This window comes from Trichomycterus rosablanca, unplaced genomic scaffold, assembly GCF_030014385.1.
Source record: "Trichomycterus rosablanca isolate fTriRos1 unplaced genomic scaffold, fTriRos1.hap1 scaffold_231, whole genome shotgun sequence".
Lineage (NCBI taxonomy): Eukaryota > Metazoa > Chordata > Actinopteri > Siluriformes > Trichomycteridae > Trichomycterus > Trichomycterus rosablanca.
The window spans coordinates 1-18,966 of NW_026947059.1; the positions used below are offsets into that span (position 1 = coordinate 1).

An 18,966-nucleotide genomic window follows, 5' to 3' on the forward strand; every position below is an offset into this window, starting at 1 on the left:
ATCTATCTATCTATCTATCTATCTATCTATCTATCTATCTATCTATCTATCTATCTATCTATCTATCTATTCTATCTATCTATCTATCTATGAAAGGCCTTCCAATGTAATTCCAGCCCAGATAGCTGGCTAGCACTCAGATAGCTGGCTGACTAGCTATAACAGGCCTTTAAATCCAACTTCTTTCGCTTACGGCCAAACCACCTTGGGAATGCCTGATCTCGTCCGATCTCAGAAGCCAAGCAGGGTTGGGCTCAGTCAGTACCTAGATGGGAGACTGCCTGGGAATACTGAGTGCTGTAAGCTTTTTATTTTTGAGTTTCAGCCCCATTCATGAAGTGTCATTTAGCAGTTAGCTAGCATAATAAAGGATCTATCTATCTATCTATCTATCTATCTATCTATCTATCTATCTATCTATCTATCTATCTATCTATCTATCTATCTATCTATCTATCTATCTATCTATCTATCTATCTATCTATCTATCTATCTATCTATCTATCTAAAAAAGGCCTTCCAATGTAATTCCAGCCCAGATAGCTGGCTAGCACTCAGATAGCTGGCTGACTAGCTATAACAGGCCTTTAAATCCAGCTTCTTTCGCTTACGGCCAAACCACCTTGGGAACGCCTGATCTCGTCCGATCTCAGAAGCCAAGCAGGGTTGGGCTCAGTCAGTACCTAGATGGGAGACTGCCTGGGAATACTGAGTGCTGTAAGCTTTTTATTTTTGAGTTTCAGCCCCATTCATGAAGTGTCATTTAGCAGTTAGCTAGCATAATAAAGGATCTATCTATCTATCTATCTATCTATCTATCTATCTATCTATCTATCTATCTATCTATCTATCTATCTATCTATCTATCTATCTATCTATCTATCTATCTAATCTATGAAAGGCCTTCCAATGTAATTCCAGCCCAGATAGCTGGCTAGCACTCAGATAGCTGGCTGACTAGCTATAACAGGCCTTTAAATCCAGCTTCTTTCGCTTACGGCCAAACCACCTTGGGAATGCCTGATCTCGTCCGATCTCAGAAGCCAAGCAGGGTTGGGCTCAGTCAGTACCTAGATGGGAGACTGCCTGGGAATACTGAGTGCTGTAAGCTTTTTATTTTTGAGTTTCAGCCCCATTCATGAAGTGTCATTTAGCAGTTAGCTAGCATAATAAAGGATCTATCTATCTATCTATCTATCTATCTATCTATCTATCTATCTATCTATCTATCTATCTATCTATCTATCTATCTATCTATCTATCTATCTATCTATCTATCTATCTATCTATCTATCTATCTATCTATCTATCTATCTATCTATCTATCTATCTATCTATCTATCTATCTATCTATCTATCTATCTATCTATCTATCTATCTATCTATCTATCTATCTATCTATCTATCTATCTATCTATCTATCTATCTATCTATCTATCTATCTATCTATCTATCTATCTATCTATCTATCTATCTATCTATCTATCTATCTATCTATCTATCTATCTATCTATCTATCTATCTATCTATCTATCTATCTATCTATCTATCTATCTATCTATCTATCTATCTATCTATGAAAGGCCTTCCAATGTAATTCCAGCCCAGATAGCTGGCTAGCACTCAGATAGCTGGCTGACTAGCTATAACAGGCCTTTAAATCCAACTTCTTTCGCTTACGGCCAAACCACCTTGGGAATGCCTGATCTCGTCCGATCTCAGAAGCCAAGCAGGGTTGGGCTCAGTCAGTACCTAGATGGGAGACTGCCTGGGAATACTGAGTGCTGTAAGCTTTTTATTTTTGAGTTTCAGCCCCATTCATGAAGTGTCATTTAGCAGTTAGCTAGCATAATAAAGGATCTATCTATCTATCTATCTATCTATCTATCTATCTATCTATCTATCTATCTATCTATCTATCTATCTATCTATCTATCTATCTATCTATCTATCTATCTATCTATCTATCTATCTATCTATCTATCTATCTATCTATCTAATCTCTTAAAGGCCTTCCAATGTAATTCCAGCCCAGATAGCTGGCTAGCACTCAGATAGCTGGCTGACTAGCTATAACAGGCCTTTAAATCCAGCTTCTTTCGCTTACGGCCAAACCACCTTGGGAATGCCTGATCTCGTCCGATCTCAGAAGCCAAGCAGGGTTGGGCTCAGTCAGTACCTAGATGGGAGACTGCCTGGGAATACTGAGTGCTGTAAGCTTTTTATTTTTGAGTTTCAGCCCCATTCATGAAGTGTCATTTAGCAGTTAGCTAGCATAATAAAGGATCTATCTATCTATCTATCTATCTATCTATCTATCTATCTATCTATCTATCTATCTATCTATCTATCTATCTATCTATCTATCTATCTATCTATCTATCTATCTATCTATCTATCTATCTATCTATCTATCTATCTATCTATCTAAAAAGGCCTTCCAATGTAATTCCAGCCCAGATAGCTGGCTAGCACTCAGATAGCTGGCTGACTAGCTATAACAGGCCTTTAAATCCAGCTTCTTTCGCTTACGGCCAAACCACCTTGGGAACGCCTGATCTCGTCCGATCTCAGAAGCCAAGCAGGGTTGGGCTCAGTCAGTACCTAGATGGGAGACTGCCTGGGAATACTGAGTGCTGTAAGCTTTTTATTTTTGAGTTTCAGCCCCATTCATGAAGTGTCATTTAGCAGTTAGCTAGCATAATAAAGGATCTATCTATCTATCTATCTATCTATCTATCTATCTATCTATCTATCTATCTATCTATCTATCTATCTATCTATCTATCTATCTATCTATCTATCTATCTATCTATCTATCTATCTAATCTATGAAAGGCCTTCCAATGTAATTCCAGCCCAGATAGCTGGCTAGCACTCAGATAGCTGGCTGACTAGCTATAACAGGCCTTTAAATCCAGCTTCTTTCGCTTACGGCCAAACCACCTTGGGAATGCCTGATCTCGTCCGATCTCAGAAGCCAAGCAGGGTTGGGCTCAGTCAGTACCTAGATGGGAGACTGCCTGGGAATACTGAGTGCTGTAAGCTTTTTATTTTTGAGTTTCAGCCCCATTCATGAAGTGTCATTTAGCAGTTAGCTAGCATAATAAAGGATCTATCTATCTATCTATCTATCTATCTATCTATCTATCTATCTATCTATCTATCTATCTATCTATCTATCTATCTATCTATCTATCTATCTATCTATCTATCTATCTATCTATCTATCTATCTAATCTATGAAAGGCCTTCCAATGTAATTCCAGCCCAGATAGCTGGCTAGCACTCAGATAGCTGGCTGACTAGCTATAACAGGCCTTTAAATCCAGCTTCTTTCGCTTACGGCCAAACCACCTTGGGAATGCCTGATCTCGTCCGATCTCAGAAGCCAAGCAGGGTTGGGCTCAGTCAGTACCTAGATGGGAGACTGCCTGGGAATACTGAGTGCTGTAAGCTTTTTATTTTTGAGTTTCAGCCCCATTCATGAAGTGTCATTTAGCAGTTAGCTAGCATAATAAAGGATCTATCTATCTATCTATCTATCTATCTATCTATCTATCTATCTATCTATCTATCTATCTATCTATCTATCTATCTATCTATCTATCTATCTATCTATCTATCTATCTATCTATCTATCTATCTATCTATCTAAAAAAGGCCTTCCAATGTAATTCCAGCCCAGATAGCTGGCTAGCACTCAGATAGCTGGCTGACTAGCTATAACAGGCCTTTAAATCCAGCTTCTTTCGCTTACGGCCAAACCACCTTGGGAACGCCTGATCTCGTCCGATCTCAGAAGCCAAGCAGGGTTGGGCTCAGTCAGTACCTAGATGGGAGACTGCCTGGGAATACTGAGTGCTGTAAGCTTTTTATTTTTGAGTTTCAGCCCCATTCATGAAGTGTCATTTAGCAGTTAGCTAGCATAATAAAGGATCTATCTATCTATCTATCTATCTATCTATCTATCTATCTATCTATCTATCTATCTATCTATCTATCTATCTATCTATCTATCTATCTATCTATCTATCTATCTATCTATCTATCTATCTAATCTATGAAAGGCCTTCCAATGTAATTCCAGCCCAGATAGCTGGCTAGCACTCAGATAGCTGGCTGACTAGCTATAACAGGCCTTTAAATCCAGCTTCTTTCGCTTACGGCCAAACCACCTTGGGAATGCCTGATCTCGTCCGATCTCAGAAGCCAAGCAGGGTTGGGCTCAGTCAGTACCTAGATGGGAGACTGCCTGGGAATACTGAGTGCTGTAAGCTTTTTATTTTTGAGTTTCAGCCCCATTCATGAAGTGTCATTTAGCAGTTAGCTAGCATAATAAAGGATCTATCTATCTATCTATCTATCTATCTATCTATCTATCTATCTATCTATCTATCTATCTATCTAATCTATGAAAGGCCTTCCAATGTAATTCCAGCCCAGATAGCTGGCTAGCACTCAGATAGCTGGCTGACTAGCTATAACAGGCCTTTAAATCCAGCTTCTTTCGCTTACGGCCAAACCACCTAACGCCTGATCTCGTCCGATCTCAGAAGCCAAGCAGGGTTGGGCTCAGTCAGTACCTAGATGAGAGACTGCCTGGGAATACTGAGTGCTGTAAGCTTTTTACTTTTTGAGTTTCAGCCCCATTCATGAAGTGTCATTTAGCAGTTAGCTAGCATAATAAAGGATCTATCTATCTATCTATCTATCTATCTATCTATCTATCTATCTATCTATCTATCTATCTATCTATCTATCTATCTATCTATCTATCTATCTATCTATCTAATCTATCTATCTATCTATCTATCTATCTATCTATCTATCTATCTATCTATCTATCTATCTATCTATCTATCTATCTATCTATCTAATCTATGAAAGGCCTTCCAATGTAATTCCAGCCCAGATAGCTGGCTAGCACTCAGATAGCTGGCTGACTAGCTATAACAGGCCTTTAAATCCAGCTTCTTTCGCTTACGGCCAAACCACCTTGGGAACGCCTGATCTCGTCCGATCTCAGAAGCCAAGCAGGGTTGGGCTCAGTCAGTACCTAGATGAGAGACTGCCTGGGAATACTGAGTGCTGTAAGCTTTTTACTTTTTGAGTTTCAGCCCCATTCATGAAGTGTCATTTAGCAGTTAGCTAGCATAATAAAGGATCTATCTATCTATCTATCTATCTATCTATCTATCTATCTATCTATCTATCTATCTATCTATCTATCTATCTATCTATCTATCTATCTAATCTATCTATCTATCTATCTATCTATCTATCTATCTATCTATCTATCTATCTATCTATCTATCTATCTATCTATCTATCTATCTAATCTATGAAAGGCCTTCCAATGTAATTCCAGCCCAGATAGCTGGCTAGCACTCAGATAGCTGGCTGACTAGCTATAACAGGCCTTTAAATCCAGCTTCTTTCGCTTACGGCCAAACCACCTTGGGAATGCCTGATCTCGTCCGATCTCAGAAGCCAAGCAGGGTTGGGCTCAGTCAATACCTAGATGGGAGACTGCCTGGGAATACTGAGTGCTGTAAGCTTTTTATTTTTGAGTTTCAGCCCCATTCATGAAGTGTCATTTAGCAGTTAGCTAGCATAATAAAGGATCTATCTATCTATCTATCTATCTATCTATCTATCTATCTATCTATCTATCTATCTATCTATCTATCTATCTATCTATCTATCTATCTATCTATCTATCTATCTATCTATCTATCTATCTATCTATCTATCTATCTATCTATCTATCTATCTATCTATCTATCTATCTATCTAATCTATGAAAGGCCGTCCAATGTAATTCCAGCCCAGATAGCTGGCTAGCACTCAGATAGCTGGCTGACTAGCTATAACAGGCCTTTAAATCCAGCTTCTTTCGCTTACGGCCAAACCACCTTGGGAACGCCTGATCTCGTCCGATCTCAGAAGCCAAGCAGGGTTGGGCTCAGTCAGTACCTAGATGGGAGACTGCCTGGGAATACTGAGTGCTGTAAGCTTTTTATTTTTGAGTTTCAGCCCCATTCATGAAGTGTCATTTAGCAGTTAGCTAGCATAATAAAGGATCTATCTATCTATCTATCTATCTATCTATCTATCTATCTATCTATCTATCTATCTATCTATCTATCTATCTATCTATCTAATCTATCTATCTATCTATCTATCTATCTATCTATCTATCTATCTATCTATCTATCTATCTATCTATCTATCTATCTATCTATCTAATAGCTGGCTAGCACTCAGATAGCTGGCTGACTAGCTATAACAGGCCTTTAAATCCAGCTTCTTTCGCTTACGGCCAAACCACCTTGGGAATGCCTGATCTCGTCCGATCTCAGATGCCAAGCAGGGTTGGGCTCAATCAGTACCTAGATGGGAGACTGCCTGGGTATACTGAGTGCTGTAAGCTTTTTATTTTTGAGTTTCAGCCCCATTCATGAAGTGTCATTTAGCAGTTAGCTAGCATAATAAAGGATCTATCTATCTATCTATCTATCTATCTATCTATCTATCTATCTATCTATCTATCTATCTATCTATCTATCTATCTATCTATCTATCTATCTATCTATCTATCTATCTATCTATCTATCTATCTATCTATCTATCTATCTATCTATCTATCTATCTATCTATCTATCTATCTATCTATCTATCTATCTATCTATCTATCTATCTATCTATCTATCTATCTATCTATCTATCTATCTATCTATCTATCTATCTATCTATCTATCTATCTATCTATCTATCTATCTATCTATCTATCTATCTATCTATCTATCTATCTATCTATCTATCTATCTATCTATCTATCTATCTATCTATCTATCTATCTATCTATCTATCTATCTATCTATCTATCTATCTATCTATCTATCTATCTATCTATCTATCTATCTATCTATCTATCTATCTATCTATCTATCTATGAAAGGCCGTCCAATGTAATTCCAGCCCAGATAGCTGGCTAGCACTCAGATAGCTGGCTGACTAGCTATAACAGGCCTTTAAATCCAGCTACTTTCGCTTACGGCCAAACCACCTTGGGAACGCCTGATCTCGTCCGATCTCAGAAGCCAAGCAGGGTTGGGCTCAGTCAGTACCTAGATGGGAGACTGCCTGGGAATACTGAGTGCTGTAAGCTTTTTATTTTTGAGTTTCAGCCCCATTCATGAAGTGTCATTTAGCAGTTAGCTAGCATAATAAAGGATCTATCTATCTATCTATCTATCTATCTATCTATCTATCTATCTATCTATCTATCTATCTATCTATCTATCTATCTATCTATCTATCTATCTATCTATCTATCTAATCTATCTATCTATCTATCTATCTATCTATCTATCTATCTATCTATCTATCTATCTACCTATCTATCTATCTATCTATCTATCTATCTATCTATCTATCTATCTATCTATCTATCTATCTATCTATCTATCTATCTATCTATCTATCTATCTATCTATCTATCTATCTATCTATCTATCTATCTATCTATCTATGAAAGGCCTTCCAATGTAATTCCAGCCCAGATAGCTGGCTAGCACTCAGATAGCTGGCTGACTAGCTATAACAGGCCTTTAAATCCAGCTTCTTTCGCTTACGGCCAAACCACCTTGGGAACGCCTGATCTCGTCCGATCTCAGAAGCCAAGCAGGGTTGGGCTCAGTCAGTACCTAGATGAGAGACTGCCTGGGAATACTGAGTGCTGTAAGCTTTTTACTTTTTGAGTTTCAGCCCCATTCATGAAGTGTCATTTAGCAGTTAGCTAGCATAATAAAGGATCTATCTATCTATCTATCTATCTATCTATCTATCTATCTATCTATCTATCTATCTATCTATCTATCTATCTATCTATCTATCTATCTATCTAATCTATCTATCTATCTATCTATCTATCTATCTATCTATCTATCTATCTATCTATCTATCTATCTATCTATCTATCTATCTATCTAATCTATGAAAGGCCTTCCAATGTAATTCCAGCCCAGATAGCTGGCTAGCACTCAGATAGCTGGCTGACTAGCTATAACAGGCCTTTAAATCCAGCTTCTTTCGCTTACGGCCAAACCACCTTGGGAATGCCTGATCTCGTCCGATCTCAGAAGCCAAGCAGGGTTGGGCTCAGTCAATACCTAGATGGGAGACTGCCTGGGAATACTGAGTGCTGTAAGCTTTTTATTTTTGAGTTTCAGCCCCATTCATGAAGTGTCATTTAGCAGTTAGCTAGCATAATAAAGGATCTATCTATCTATCTATCTATCTATCTATCTATCTATCTATCTATCTATCTATCTATCTATCTATCTATCTATCTATCTATCTATCTATCTATCTATCTATCTATCTATCTATCTATCTATCTATCTATCTATCTATCTATCTATCTAATCTATGAAAGGCCGTCCAATGTAATTCCAGCCCAGATAGCTGGCTAGCACTCAGATAGCTGGCTGACTAGCTATAACAGGCCTTTAAATCCAGCTTCTTTCGCTTACGGCCAAACCACCTTGGGAACGCCTGATCTCGTCCGATCTCAGAAGCCAAGCAGGGTTGGGCTCAGTCAGTACCTAGATGGGAGACTGCCTGGGAATACTGAGTGCTGTAAGCTTTTTATTTTTGAGTTTCAGCCCCATTCATGAAGTGTCATTTAGCAGTTAGCTAGCATAATAAAGGATCTATCTATCTATCTATCTATCTATCTATCTATCTATCTATCTATCTATCTATCTATCTATCTATCTATCTATCTATCTAATCTATCTATCTATCTATCTATCTATCTATCTATCTATCTATCTATCTATCTATCTATCTATCTATCTATCTATCTATCTATCTATCTATCTAATAGCTGGCTAGCACTCAGATAGCTGGCTGACTAGCTATAACAGGCCTTTAAATCCAGCTTCTTTCGCTTACGGCCAAACCACCTTGGGAATGCCTGATCTCGTCCGATCTCAGATGCCAAGCAGGGTTGGGCTCAATCAGTACCTAGATGGGAGACTGCCTGGGTATACTGAGTGCTGTAAGCTTTTTATTTTTGAGTTTCAGCCCCATTCATGAAGTGTCATTTAGCAGTTAGCTAGCATAATAAAGGATCTATCTATCATCTATCTATCTATCTATCTATCTATCTATCTATCTATCTATCTATCTATCTATCTATCTATCTATCTATCTATCTATCTATCTATCTATCTATCTATCTATCTATCTATCTATCTATCTATCTATCTATCTATCTATCTATCTATCTATCTATCTATCTATCTATCTATCTATCTATCTATCTATCTATCTATCTATCTATCTATCTATCTATCTATCTATCTATCTATCTATCTATCTATCTATCTATCTATCTATCTATCTATCTATCTATCTATCTATCTATCTATCTATCTATCTATCTATCTATCTATCTATCTATCTATCTATCTATCTATCTATCTATCTATCTATCTATCTATCTATCTATCTATCTATCTATCTATCTATCTATGAAAGGCCGTCCAATGTAATTCCAGCCCAGATAGCTGGCTAGCACTCAGATAGCTGGCTGACTAGCTATAACAGGCCTTTAAATCCAGCTACTTTCGCTTACGGCCAAACCACCTTGGGAACGCCTGATCTCGTCCGATCTCAGAAGCCAAGCAGGGTTGGGCTCAGTCAGTACCTAGATGGGAGACTGCCTGGGAATACTGAGTGCTGTAAGCTTTTTATTTTTGAGTTTCAGCCCCATTCATGAAGTGTCATTTAGCAGTTAGCTAGCATAATAAAGGATCTATCTATCTATCTATCTATCTATCTATCTATCTATCTATCTATCTATCTATCTATCTATCTATCTATCTATCTATCTATCTATCTATCTATCTATCTATCTATCTATCTATCTATCTAATCTATCTATCTATCTATCTATCTATCTATCTATCTATCTATCTATCTATCTATCTACCTATCTATCTATCTATCTATCTATCTATCTATCTATCTATCTATCTATCTATCTATCTATCTATCTATCTATCTATCTATCTATCTATCTATCTATCTATCTATCTATCTATCTATCTATCTATGAAAGGCCTTCCAATGTAATTCCAGCCCAGATAGCTGGCTAGCACTCAGATAGCTGGCTGACTAGCTATAACAGGCCTTTAAATCCAGCTTCTTTCGCTTACGGCCAAACCACCTTGGGAACGCCTGATCTCGTCCGATCTCAGAAGCCAAGCAGGGTTGGGCTCAGTCAGTACCTAGATGAGAGACTGCCTGGGAATACTGAGTGCTGTAAGCTTTTTACTTTTTGAGTTTCAGCCCCATTCATGAAGTGTCATTTAGCAGTTAGCTAGCATAATAAAGGATCTATCTATCTATCTATCTATCTATCTATCTATCTATCTATCTATCTATCTATCTATCTATCTATCTATCTATCTATCTAATCTATCTATCTATCTATCTATCTATCTATCTATCTATCTATCTATCTATCTATCTATCTATCTATCTATCTATCTATCTATCTATCTAATCTATGAAAGGCCTTCCAATGTAATTCCAGCCCAGATAGCTGGCTAGCACTCAGATAGCTGGCTGACTAGCTATAACAGGCCTTTAAATCCAGCTTCTTTCGCTTACGGCCAAACCACCTTGGGAATGCCTGATCTCGTCCGATCTCAGAAGCCAAGCAGGGTTGGGCTCAGTCAATACCTAGATGGGAGACTGCCTGGGAATACTGAGTGCTGTAAGCTTTTTATTTTTGAGTTTCAGCCCCATTCATGAAGTGTCATTTAGCAGTTAGCTAGCATAATAAAGGATCTATCTATCTATCTATCTATCTATCTATCTATCTATCTATCTATCTATCTATCTATCTATCTATCTATCTATCTATCTATCTATCTATCTATCTATCTATCTATCTATCTATCTATCTATCTATCTATCTATCTATCTAATCTATGAAAGGCCGTCCAATGTAATTCCAGCCCAGATAGCTGGCTAGCACTCAGATAGCTGGCTGACTAGCTATAACAGGCCTTTAAATCCAGCTTCTTTCGCTTACGGCCAAACCACCTTGGGAACGCCTGATCTCGTCCGATCTCAGAAGCCAAGCAGGGTTGGGCTCAGTCAGTACCTAGATGGGAGACTGCCTGGGAATACTGAGTGCTGTAAGCTTTTTATTTTTGAGTTTCAGCCCCATTCATGAAGTGTCATTTAGCAGTTAGCTAGCATAATAAAGGATCTATCTATCTATCTATCTATCTATCTATCTATCTATCTATCTATCTATCTATCTATCTATCTATCTATCTATCTATCTAATCTATCTATCTATCTATCTATCTATCTATCTATCTATCTATCTATCTATCTATCTATCTATCTATCTATCTATCTATCTATCTATCTATCTATCTAATAGCTGGCTAGCACTCAGATAGCTGGCTGACTAGCTATAACAGGCCTTTAAATCCAGCTTCTTTCGCTTACGGCCAAACCACCTTGGGAATGCCTGATCTCGTCCGATCTCAGATGCCAAGCAGGGTTGGGCTCAATCAGTACCTAGATGGGAGACTGCCTGGGTATACTGAGTGCTGTAAGCTTTTTATTTTTGAGTTTCAGCCCCATTCATGAAGTGTCATTTAGCAGTTAGCTAGCATAATAAAGGATCTATCTATCATCTATCTATCTATCTATCTATCTATCTATCTATCTATCTATCTATCTATCTATCTATCTATCTATCTATCTATCTATCTATCTATCTATCTATCTATCTATCTATCTATCTATCTATCTATCTATCTATCTATCTATCTATCTATCTATCTATCTATCTATCTATCTATCTATCTATCTATCTATCTATCTATCTATCTATCTATCTATCTATCTATCTATCTATCTATCTATCTATCTATCTATCTATCTATCTATCTATCTATCTATCTATCTATCTATCTATCTATCTATCTATCTATCTATCTATCTATCTATCTATCTATCTATCTATCTATCTATCTATCTATCTATCTATCTATCTATCTATGAAAGGCCGTCCAATGTAATTCCAGCCCAGATAGCTGGCTAGCACTCAGATAGCTGGCTGACTAGCTATAACAGGCCTTTAAATCCAGCTACTTTCGCTTACGGCCAAACCACCTTGGGAACGCCTGATCTCGTCCGATCTCAGAAGCCAAGCAGGGTTGGGCTCAGTCAGTACCTAGATGGGAGACTGCCTGGGAATACTGAGTGCTGTAAGCTTTTTATTTTTGAGTTTCAGCCCCATTCATGAAGTGTCATTTAGCAGTTAGCTAGCATAATAAAGGATCTATCTATCTATCTATCTATCTATCTATCTATCTATCTATCTATCTATCTATCTATCTATCTATCTATCTATCTATCTATCTATCTATCTATCTATCTATCTATCTATCTATCTATCTATCTATCTATCTATCTATCTATCTATCTATCTATCTATCTATCTATCTATCTATCTATCTATCTATCTATCTATCTATCTATCTATCTATCTATCTATCTATCTATCTATCTATCTATCTATCTATCTATCTATCTATCTATCTATCTATCTATCTATCTATCTATCTATCTATCTATCTATCTATCTATCTATCTATCTATCTATCTATCTATCTATCTATCTATCTATGAAAGGCCGTCCAATGTAATTCCAGCCCAGATAGCTGGCTAGCACTCAGATAGCTGGCTGACTAGCTATAACAGGCCTTTAAATCCAGCTACTTTCGCTTACGGCCAAACCACCTTGGGAACGCCTGATCTCGTCCGATCTCAGAAGCCAAGCAGGGTTGGGCTCAGTCAGTACCTAGATGGGAGACTGCCTGGGAATACTGAGTGCTGTAAGCTTTTTATTTTTGAGTTTCAGCCCCATTCATGAAGTGTCATTTAGCAGTTAGCTAGCATAATAAAGGATCTATCTATCTATCTATCTATCTATCTATCTATCTATCTATCTATCTATCTATCTATCTATCTATCTATCTATCTATCTATCTATCTATCTATCTATCTATCTATCTATCTAATCTATCTATCTATCTATCTATCTATCTATCTATCTATCTATCTATCTATCTATCTATCTACCTATCTATCTATCTATCTATCTATCTATCTATCTATCTATCTATCTATCTATCTATCTATCTATCTATCTATCTATCTATCTATCTAATCTATGAAAGGCCGTCCAATGTAATTCCAGCCCAGATAGCTGGCTAGCACTCAGATAGCTGGCTGACTAGCTATAACAGGCCTTTAAATCCAGCTTCTTTCGCTTACGGCCAAACCACCTTGGGAACGCCTGATCTCGTCCGATCTCAGAAGCCAAGCAGGGTTGGGCTCAGTCAGTACCTAGATGGGAGACTGCCTGGGAATACTGAGTGCTGTAAGCTTTTTATTTTTGAGTTTCAGCCCCATTCATGAAGTGTCATTTAGCAGTTAGCTAGCATAATAAAGGATCTATCTATCTATCTATCTATCTATCTATCTATCTATCTATCTATCTATCTATCTATCTATCTATCTATCTAATCTATCTATCTATCTATCTATCTATCTATCTATCTATCTATCTATCTATCTATCTATCTATCTATCTATCTATCTATCTATCTATCTATCTATCTATCTATCTAATAGCTGGCTAGCACTCAGATAGCTGGCTGACTAGCTATAACAGGCCTTTAAATCCAGCTTCTTTCGCTTACGGCCAAACCACCTTGGGAATGCCTGATCTCGTCCGATCTCAGATGCCAAGCAGGGTTGGGCTCAATCAGTACCTAGATGGGAGACTGCCTGGGTATACTGAGTGCTGTAAGCTTTTTATTTTTGAGTTTCAGCCCCATTCATGAAGTGTCATTTAGCAGTTAGCTAGCATAATAAAGGATCTATCTATCATCTATCTATCTATCTATCTATCTATCTATCTATCTATCTATCTATCTATCTATCTATCTATCTATCTATCTATCTATCTATCTATCTATCTATCTATCTATCTATCTATCTATCTATCTATCTATCTATCTATCTATCTATCTATCTATCTATCTATCTATCTATCTATCTATCTATCTATCTATCTATCTATCTATCTATCTATCTATCTATCTATCTATCTATCTATCTATCTATCTATCTATCTATCTATCTATCTATCTATCTATCTATGAAAGGCCGTCCAATGTAATTCCAGCCCAGATAGCTGGCTAGCACTCAGATAGCTGGCTGACTAGCTATAACACCACCTTGGGAACGCCTGATCTCGTCCGATCTCAGAAGCCAAGCAGGGTTGGGCTCAGTCAGTACCTAGATGGGAGACTGCCTGGGAATACTGAGTGCTGTAAGCTTTTTATTTTTGAGTTTCAGCCCCATTCATGAAGTGTCATTTAGCAGTTAGCTAGCATAATAAAGGATCTATCTATCTATCTATCTATCTATCTATCTATCTATCTATCTATCTATCTATCTATCTATCTATCTATCTATCTATCTATCTATCTATCTATCTATCTATCTATCTAATCTATCTATCTATCTATCTATCTATCTATCTATCTATCTATCTATCTATCTATCTACCTATCTATCTATCTATCTATCTATCTATCTATCTATCTATCTATCTATCTATCTATCTATCTATCTATCTATCTATCTATCTATCTATCTATCTATCTATCTATCTATCTATCTATCTATCTATCTATCTATCTATCTATCTATCTAATCTATGAAAGGCCGTCCAATGTAATTCCAGCCCAGATAGCTGGCTAGCACTCAGATAGCTGGCTGACTAGCTATAACAGGCCTTTAAATCCAGCTTCTTTCGCTTACGGCCAAACCACCTTGGGAACGCCTGATCTCGTCCGATCTCAGAAGCCAAGCAGGGTTGGGCTCAGTCAGTACCTAGATGGGAGACTGCCTGGGAATACTGAGTGCTGTAAGCTTTTTATTTTTGAGTTTCAGCCCCATTCATGAAGTGTCATTTAGCAGTTAGCTAGCATAATAAAGGATCTATCTATCTATCTATCTATCTATCTATCTATCTATCTATCTATCTATCTATCTATCTATCTATCTATCTATCTATCTATCTATCTATCTATCTATCTATCTATCTATCTATCTATCTATCTAATCTATCTATCTATCTATCTATCTATCTATCTATCTATCTATCTATCTATCTATCTAATCTATCTATCTAATCTATCTATCTATCTATCTATCTATCTATCTATCTATCTATCTATCTATCTATCTATCTATCTATCTATCTATCTATCTATCTATCTATCTATCTATCTATCTATCTATCTATCTATCTATCTATCTATCTATCTATCTATCTATCTATCTATCTATCTATCTATCTATCTATCTATCTATCTATCTATCTATCTATCTATCTATCTAATCTATCTATCTATCTATCTATCTATCTATCTATCTATCTATCTATCTATCTATCTACCTATCTATCTATCTATCTATCTATCTATCTATCTATCTATCTATCTATCTATCTATCTATCTATCTATCTATCTATCTATCTATCTATCTATCTATCTATCTATCTATCTATCTATCTATCTATCTATCTATCTATCTATCTAATCTATGAAAGGCCGTCCAATGTAATTCCAGCCCAGATAGCTGGCTAGCACTCAGATAGCTGGCTGACTAGCTATAACAGGCCTTTAAATCCAGCTTCTTTCGCTTACGGCCAAACCACCTTGGGAACGCCTGATCTCGTCCGATCTCAGAAGCCAAGCAGGGTTGGGCTCAGTCAGTACCTAGATGGGAGACTGCCTGGGAATACTGAGTGCTGTAAGCTTTTTATTTTTGAGTTTCAGCCCCATTCATGAAGTGTCATTTAGCAGTTAGCTAGCATAATAAAGGATCTATCTATCTATCTATCTATCTATCTATCTATCTATCTATCTATCTATCTATCTATCTATCTATCTATCTATCTATCTATCTATCTATCTATCTATCTATCTATCTATCTATCTATCTATCTAATCTATCTATCTATCTATCTATCTATCTATCTATCTATCTATCTATCTATCTATCTAATCTATCTATCTAATCTATCTATCTATCTATCTATCTATCTATCTATCTATCTATCTATCTATCTATCTATCTATCTATCTATCTATCTATCTATCTATCTATCTATCTATCTATCTATCTATCTATCTATCTATCTATCTATCTATCTATCTATCTATCTATCTATCTATCTATCTATCTATCTATCTATCTATCTATCTATCTATCTATCTATCTATCTATCTATCTATCTATCTATCTATCTATCTATCTATCTATCTATCTATCTATCTATCTATCTATCTATCTATCTATCTATCTATCTATCTATCTATCTATCTATCTATCTATCTATCTATCTATCTATCTATCTATCTATCTATCTATCTATCTATCTATCTATGAAAGGCCTTCCAATGTAATTCCAGCCCAGATAGCTGGCTAGCACTCAGATAGCTGGCTGACTAGCTATAACAGGCCTTTAAATCCAGCTTCTTTCGCTTACGGCCAAACCACCTTGGGAACGCCTGATCTCGTCCGATCTCAGAAGCCAAGCAGGGTTGGGCTCAGTCAGTACCTAGATGAGAGACTGCCTGGGAATACTGAGTGCTGTAAGCTTTTTACTTTTTGAGTTTCAGCCCCATTCATGAAGTGTCATTTAGCAGTTAGCTAGCATAATAAAGGATCTATCTATCTATCTATCTATCTATCTATCTATCTATCTATCTATCTATCTATCTATCTATCTATCTATCTATCTATCTAATCTATCTATCTATCTATCTATCTATCTATCTATCTATCTATCTATCTATCTATCTATCTATCTATCTATCTATCTATCTATCTATCTATCTATCTATCTAATCTATGAAAGGCCTTCCAATGTAATTCCAGCCCAGATAGCTGGCTAGCACTCAGATAGCTGGCTGACTAGCTATAACAGGCCTTTAAATCCAGCTTCTTTCGCTTACGGCCAAACCACCTTGGGAATGCCTGATCTCGTCCGATCTCAGAAGCCAAGCAGGGTTGGGCTCAGTCAATACCTAGATGGGAGACTGCCTGGGAATACTGAGTGCTGTAAGCTTTTTATTTTTGAGTTTCAGCCCCATTCATGAAGTGTCATTTAGCAGTTAGCTAGCATAATAAAGGATCTATCTATCTATCTATCTATCTATCTATCTATCTATCTATCTATCTATCTATCTATCTATCTATCTATCTATCTATCTATCTATCTATCTATCTATCTATCTATCTATCTATCTAATCTATGAAAGGCCGTCCAATGTAATTCCAGCCCAGATAGCTGGCTAGCACTCAGATAGCTGGCTGACTAGCTATAACAGGCCTTTAAATCCAGCTTCTTTCGCTTACGGCCAAACCACCTTGGGAACGCCTGATCTCGTCCGATCTCAGAAGCCAAGCAGGGTTGGGCTCAGTCAGTACCTAGATGAGAGACTGCCTGGGAATACTGAGTGCTGTAAGCTTTTTACTTTTTGAGTTTCAGCCCCATTCATGAAGTGTCATTTAGCAGTTAGCTAGCATAATAAAGGATCTATCTATCTATCTATCTATCTATCTATCTATCTATCTATCTATCTATCTATCTATCTATCTATCTATCTATCTATCTATCTAATCTATCTATCTATCTATCTATCTATCTATCTATCTATCTATCTATCTATCTATCTATCTATCTATCTATCTATCTATCTATCTATCTATCTATCTATCTATCTATCTATCTATCTATCTATCTATCTATCTATCTATCTATCTATCTATCTATCTATCTATCTATCTATCTATCTATCTATCTATCTATCTATCTATCTATCTATCTATCTATCTATCTATCTATCTATCTATCTATCTATCTATCTATCTATCTATCTATCTATCTATCTATCTATCTATCTATCTATCTATCTATCTATCTATCTATCTATCTATCTATCTATCTATCTATCTATCTATCTATGAAAGGCCTTCCAATGTAATTCCAGCCCAGATAGCTGGCTAGCACTCAGATAGCTGGCTGACTAGCTATAACAGGCCTTTAAATCCAGCTTCTTTCGCTTACGGCCAAACCACCTTGGGAACGCCTGATCTCGTCCGATCTCAGAAGCCAAGCAGGGTTGGGCTCAGTCAGTACCTAGATGAGAGACTGCCTGGGAATACTGAGTGCTGTAAGCTTTTTACTTTTTGAGTTTCAGCCCCATTCATGAAGTGTCATTTAGCAGTTAGCTAGCATAATAAAGGATCTATCTATCTATCTATCTATCTATCTATCTATCTATCTATCTATCTATCTATCTATCTATCTATCTATCTATCTAATCTATCTATCTATCTATCTATCTATCTATCTATCTATCTATCTATCTATCTATCTATCTATCTATCTATCTATCTATCTATCTATCTATCTATCTAATCTATGAAAGGCCTTCCAATGTAATTCCAGCCCAGATAGCTGGCTAGCACTCAGATAGCTGGCTGACTAGCTATAACAGGCCTTTAAATCCAGCTTCTTTCGCTTACGGCCAAACCACCTTGGGAATGCCTGATCTCGTCCGATCTCAGAAGCCAAGCAGGGTTGGGCTCAGTCAATACCTAGATGGGAGACTGCCTGGGAATACTGAGTGCTGTAAGCTTTTTATTTTTGAGTTTCAGCCCCATTCATGAAGTGTCATTTAGCAGTTAGCTAGCATAATAAAGGATCTATCTATCTATCTATCTATCTATCTATCTATCTATCTATCTATCTATCTATCTATCTATCTATC

The 18,966-nt window shown here is 36.9% G+C and overlaps 20 non-coding genes and 17 pseudogenes across 20 annotated transcripts; all 37 read left to right on the top strand.

The window, feature by feature from the left end:
* Positions 1-187: 187 nt before the first annotated feature.
* On the top strand, positions 188-306 carry LOC134307008 (5S ribosomal RNA). Its single transcript, XR_010009626.1, has one exon. It is a non-coding gene; the product is annotated as a 5S ribosomal RNA (ribosomal RNA).
* A 299-nt stretch (positions 307-605) lies between these two features.
* On the top strand, positions 606-724 carry LOC134306860 (5S ribosomal RNA). Its single transcript, XR_010009523.1, has one exon. It is a non-coding gene; the product is annotated as a 5S ribosomal RNA (ribosomal RNA).
* Positions 725-992: 268 nt separating this feature from the next.
* LOC134307009 (5S ribosomal RNA) lies at positions 993-1,111 on the top strand. Its single transcript, XR_010009627.1, has one exon. It is a non-coding gene; the product is annotated as a 5S ribosomal RNA (ribosomal RNA).
* A 563-nt stretch (positions 1,112-1,674) lies between these two features.
* LOC134307012 (5S ribosomal RNA) lies at positions 1,675-1,793 on the top strand. The gene has a single exon (XR_010009628.1). It is a non-coding gene; the product is annotated as a 5S ribosomal RNA (ribosomal RNA).
* A 308-nt stretch (positions 1,794-2,101) lies between these two features.
* On the top strand, positions 2,102-2,220 carry LOC134307013 (5S ribosomal RNA). The gene has a single exon (XR_010009629.1). It is a non-coding gene; the product is annotated as a 5S ribosomal RNA (ribosomal RNA).
* A 306-nt stretch (positions 2,221-2,526) lies between these two features.
* Positions 2,527-2,645, top strand: LOC134306971 (5S ribosomal RNA). The gene has a single exon (XR_010009590.1). It is a non-coding gene; the product is annotated as a 5S ribosomal RNA (ribosomal RNA).
* Positions 2,646-2,929: 284 nt separating this feature from the next.
* On the top strand, positions 2,930-3,048 carry LOC134306861 (5S ribosomal RNA). The gene has a single exon (XR_010009524.1). It is a non-coding gene; the product is annotated as a 5S ribosomal RNA (ribosomal RNA).
* A 292-nt stretch (positions 3,049-3,340) lies between these two features.
* Positions 3,341-3,459, top strand: LOC134306862 (5S ribosomal RNA). Its single transcript, XR_010009525.1, has one exon. It is a non-coding gene; the product is annotated as a 5S ribosomal RNA (ribosomal RNA).
* Positions 3,460-3,754: 295 nt separating this feature from the next.
* Positions 3,755-3,873, top strand: LOC134306983 (5S ribosomal RNA). The gene has a single exon (XR_010009602.1). It is a non-coding gene; the product is annotated as a 5S ribosomal RNA (ribosomal RNA).
* A 288-nt stretch (positions 3,874-4,161) lies between these two features.
* LOC134306863 (5S ribosomal RNA) lies at positions 4,162-4,280 on the top strand. Its single transcript, XR_010009526.1, has one exon. It is a non-coding gene; the product is annotated as a 5S ribosomal RNA (ribosomal RNA).
* Positions 4,281-4,512: 232 nt separating this feature from the next.
* Positions 4,513-4,627, top strand: LOC134306970 (5S ribosomal RNA; annotated as a pseudogene).
* A 354-nt stretch (positions 4,628-4,981) lies between these two features.
* On the top strand, positions 4,982-5,100 carry LOC134306932 (5S ribosomal RNA; annotated as a pseudogene).
* Positions 5,101-5,442: 342 nt separating this feature from the next.
* Positions 5,443-5,561, top strand: LOC134306946 (5S ribosomal RNA; annotated as a pseudogene).
* Positions 5,562-5,901: 340 nt separating this feature from the next.
* On the top strand, positions 5,902-6,020 carry LOC134306995 (5S ribosomal RNA). Its single transcript, XR_010009613.1, has one exon. It is a non-coding gene; the product is annotated as a 5S ribosomal RNA (ribosomal RNA).
* A 297-nt stretch (positions 6,021-6,317) lies between these two features.
* On the top strand, positions 6,318-6,436 carry LOC134306962 (5S ribosomal RNA; annotated as a pseudogene).
* A 619-nt stretch (positions 6,437-7,055) lies between these two features.
* On the top strand, positions 7,056-7,174 carry LOC134307006 (5S ribosomal RNA). Its single transcript, XR_010009624.1, has one exon. It is a non-coding gene; the product is annotated as a 5S ribosomal RNA (ribosomal RNA).
* A 460-nt stretch (positions 7,175-7,634) lies between these two features.
* LOC134306933 (5S ribosomal RNA) lies at positions 7,635-7,753 on the top strand (annotated as a pseudogene).
* A 346-nt stretch (positions 7,754-8,099) lies between these two features.
* LOC134306947 (5S ribosomal RNA) lies at positions 8,100-8,218 on the top strand (annotated as a pseudogene).
* A 316-nt stretch (positions 8,219-8,534) lies between these two features.
* On the top strand, positions 8,535-8,653 carry LOC134306866 (5S ribosomal RNA). The gene has a single exon (XR_010009529.1). It is a non-coding gene; the product is annotated as a 5S ribosomal RNA (ribosomal RNA).
* Positions 8,654-8,958: 305 nt separating this feature from the next.
* Positions 8,959-9,077, top strand: LOC134306963 (5S ribosomal RNA; annotated as a pseudogene).
* A 566-nt stretch (positions 9,078-9,643) lies between these two features.
* On the top strand, positions 9,644-9,762 carry LOC134306878 (5S ribosomal RNA). The gene has a single exon (XR_010009540.1). It is a non-coding gene; the product is annotated as a 5S ribosomal RNA (ribosomal RNA).
* A 464-nt stretch (positions 9,763-10,226) lies between these two features.
* LOC134306935 (5S ribosomal RNA) lies at positions 10,227-10,345 on the top strand (annotated as a pseudogene).
* A 338-nt stretch (positions 10,346-10,683) lies between these two features.
* Positions 10,684-10,802, top strand: LOC134306948 (5S ribosomal RNA; annotated as a pseudogene).
* A 308-nt stretch (positions 10,803-11,110) lies between these two features.
* Positions 11,111-11,229, top strand: LOC134306889 (5S ribosomal RNA). Its single transcript, XR_010009551.1, has one exon. It is a non-coding gene; the product is annotated as a 5S ribosomal RNA (ribosomal RNA).
* Positions 11,230-11,538: 309 nt separating this feature from the next.
* On the top strand, positions 11,539-11,657 carry LOC134306964 (5S ribosomal RNA; annotated as a pseudogene).
* A 542-nt stretch (positions 11,658-12,199) lies between these two features.
* LOC134306901 (5S ribosomal RNA) lies at positions 12,200-12,318 on the top strand. Its single transcript, XR_010009562.1, has one exon. It is a non-coding gene; the product is annotated as a 5S ribosomal RNA (ribosomal RNA).
* Positions 12,319-12,829: 511 nt separating this feature from the next.
* LOC134306912 (5S ribosomal RNA) lies at positions 12,830-12,948 on the top strand. The gene has a single exon (XR_010009573.1). It is a non-coding gene; the product is annotated as a 5S ribosomal RNA (ribosomal RNA).
* Positions 12,949-13,377: 429 nt separating this feature from the next.
* LOC134306923 (5S ribosomal RNA) lies at positions 13,378-13,496 on the top strand. Its single transcript, XR_010009584.1, has one exon. It is a non-coding gene; the product is annotated as a 5S ribosomal RNA (ribosomal RNA).
* Positions 13,497-13,805: 309 nt separating this feature from the next.
* On the top strand, positions 13,806-13,924 carry LOC134306965 (5S ribosomal RNA; annotated as a pseudogene).
* Positions 13,925-14,334: 410 nt separating this feature from the next.
* LOC134306968 (5S ribosomal RNA) lies at positions 14,335-14,453 on the top strand (annotated as a pseudogene).
* A 481-nt stretch (positions 14,454-14,934) lies between these two features.
* Positions 14,935-15,053, top strand: LOC134306934 (5S ribosomal RNA). Its single transcript, XR_010009586.1, has one exon. It is a non-coding gene; the product is annotated as a 5S ribosomal RNA (ribosomal RNA).
* Positions 15,054-15,825: 772 nt separating this feature from the next.
* On the top strand, positions 15,826-15,944 carry LOC134306945 (5S ribosomal RNA). The gene has a single exon (XR_010009587.1). It is a non-coding gene; the product is annotated as a 5S ribosomal RNA (ribosomal RNA).
* A 726-nt stretch (positions 15,945-16,670) lies between these two features.
* On the top strand, positions 16,671-16,789 carry LOC134306936 (5S ribosomal RNA; annotated as a pseudogene).
* A 350-nt stretch (positions 16,790-17,139) lies between these two features.
* LOC134306949 (5S ribosomal RNA) lies at positions 17,140-17,258 on the top strand (annotated as a pseudogene).
* Positions 17,259-17,542: 284 nt separating this feature from the next.
* LOC134306937 (5S ribosomal RNA) lies at positions 17,543-17,661 on the top strand (annotated as a pseudogene).
* A 593-nt stretch (positions 17,662-18,254) lies between these two features.
* On the top strand, positions 18,255-18,373 carry LOC134306938 (5S ribosomal RNA; annotated as a pseudogene).
* A 342-nt stretch (positions 18,374-18,715) lies between these two features.
* Positions 18,716-18,834, top strand: LOC134306950 (5S ribosomal RNA; annotated as a pseudogene).
* The last annotated feature ends 132 nt before the right edge of the window (positions 18,835-18,966 follow it).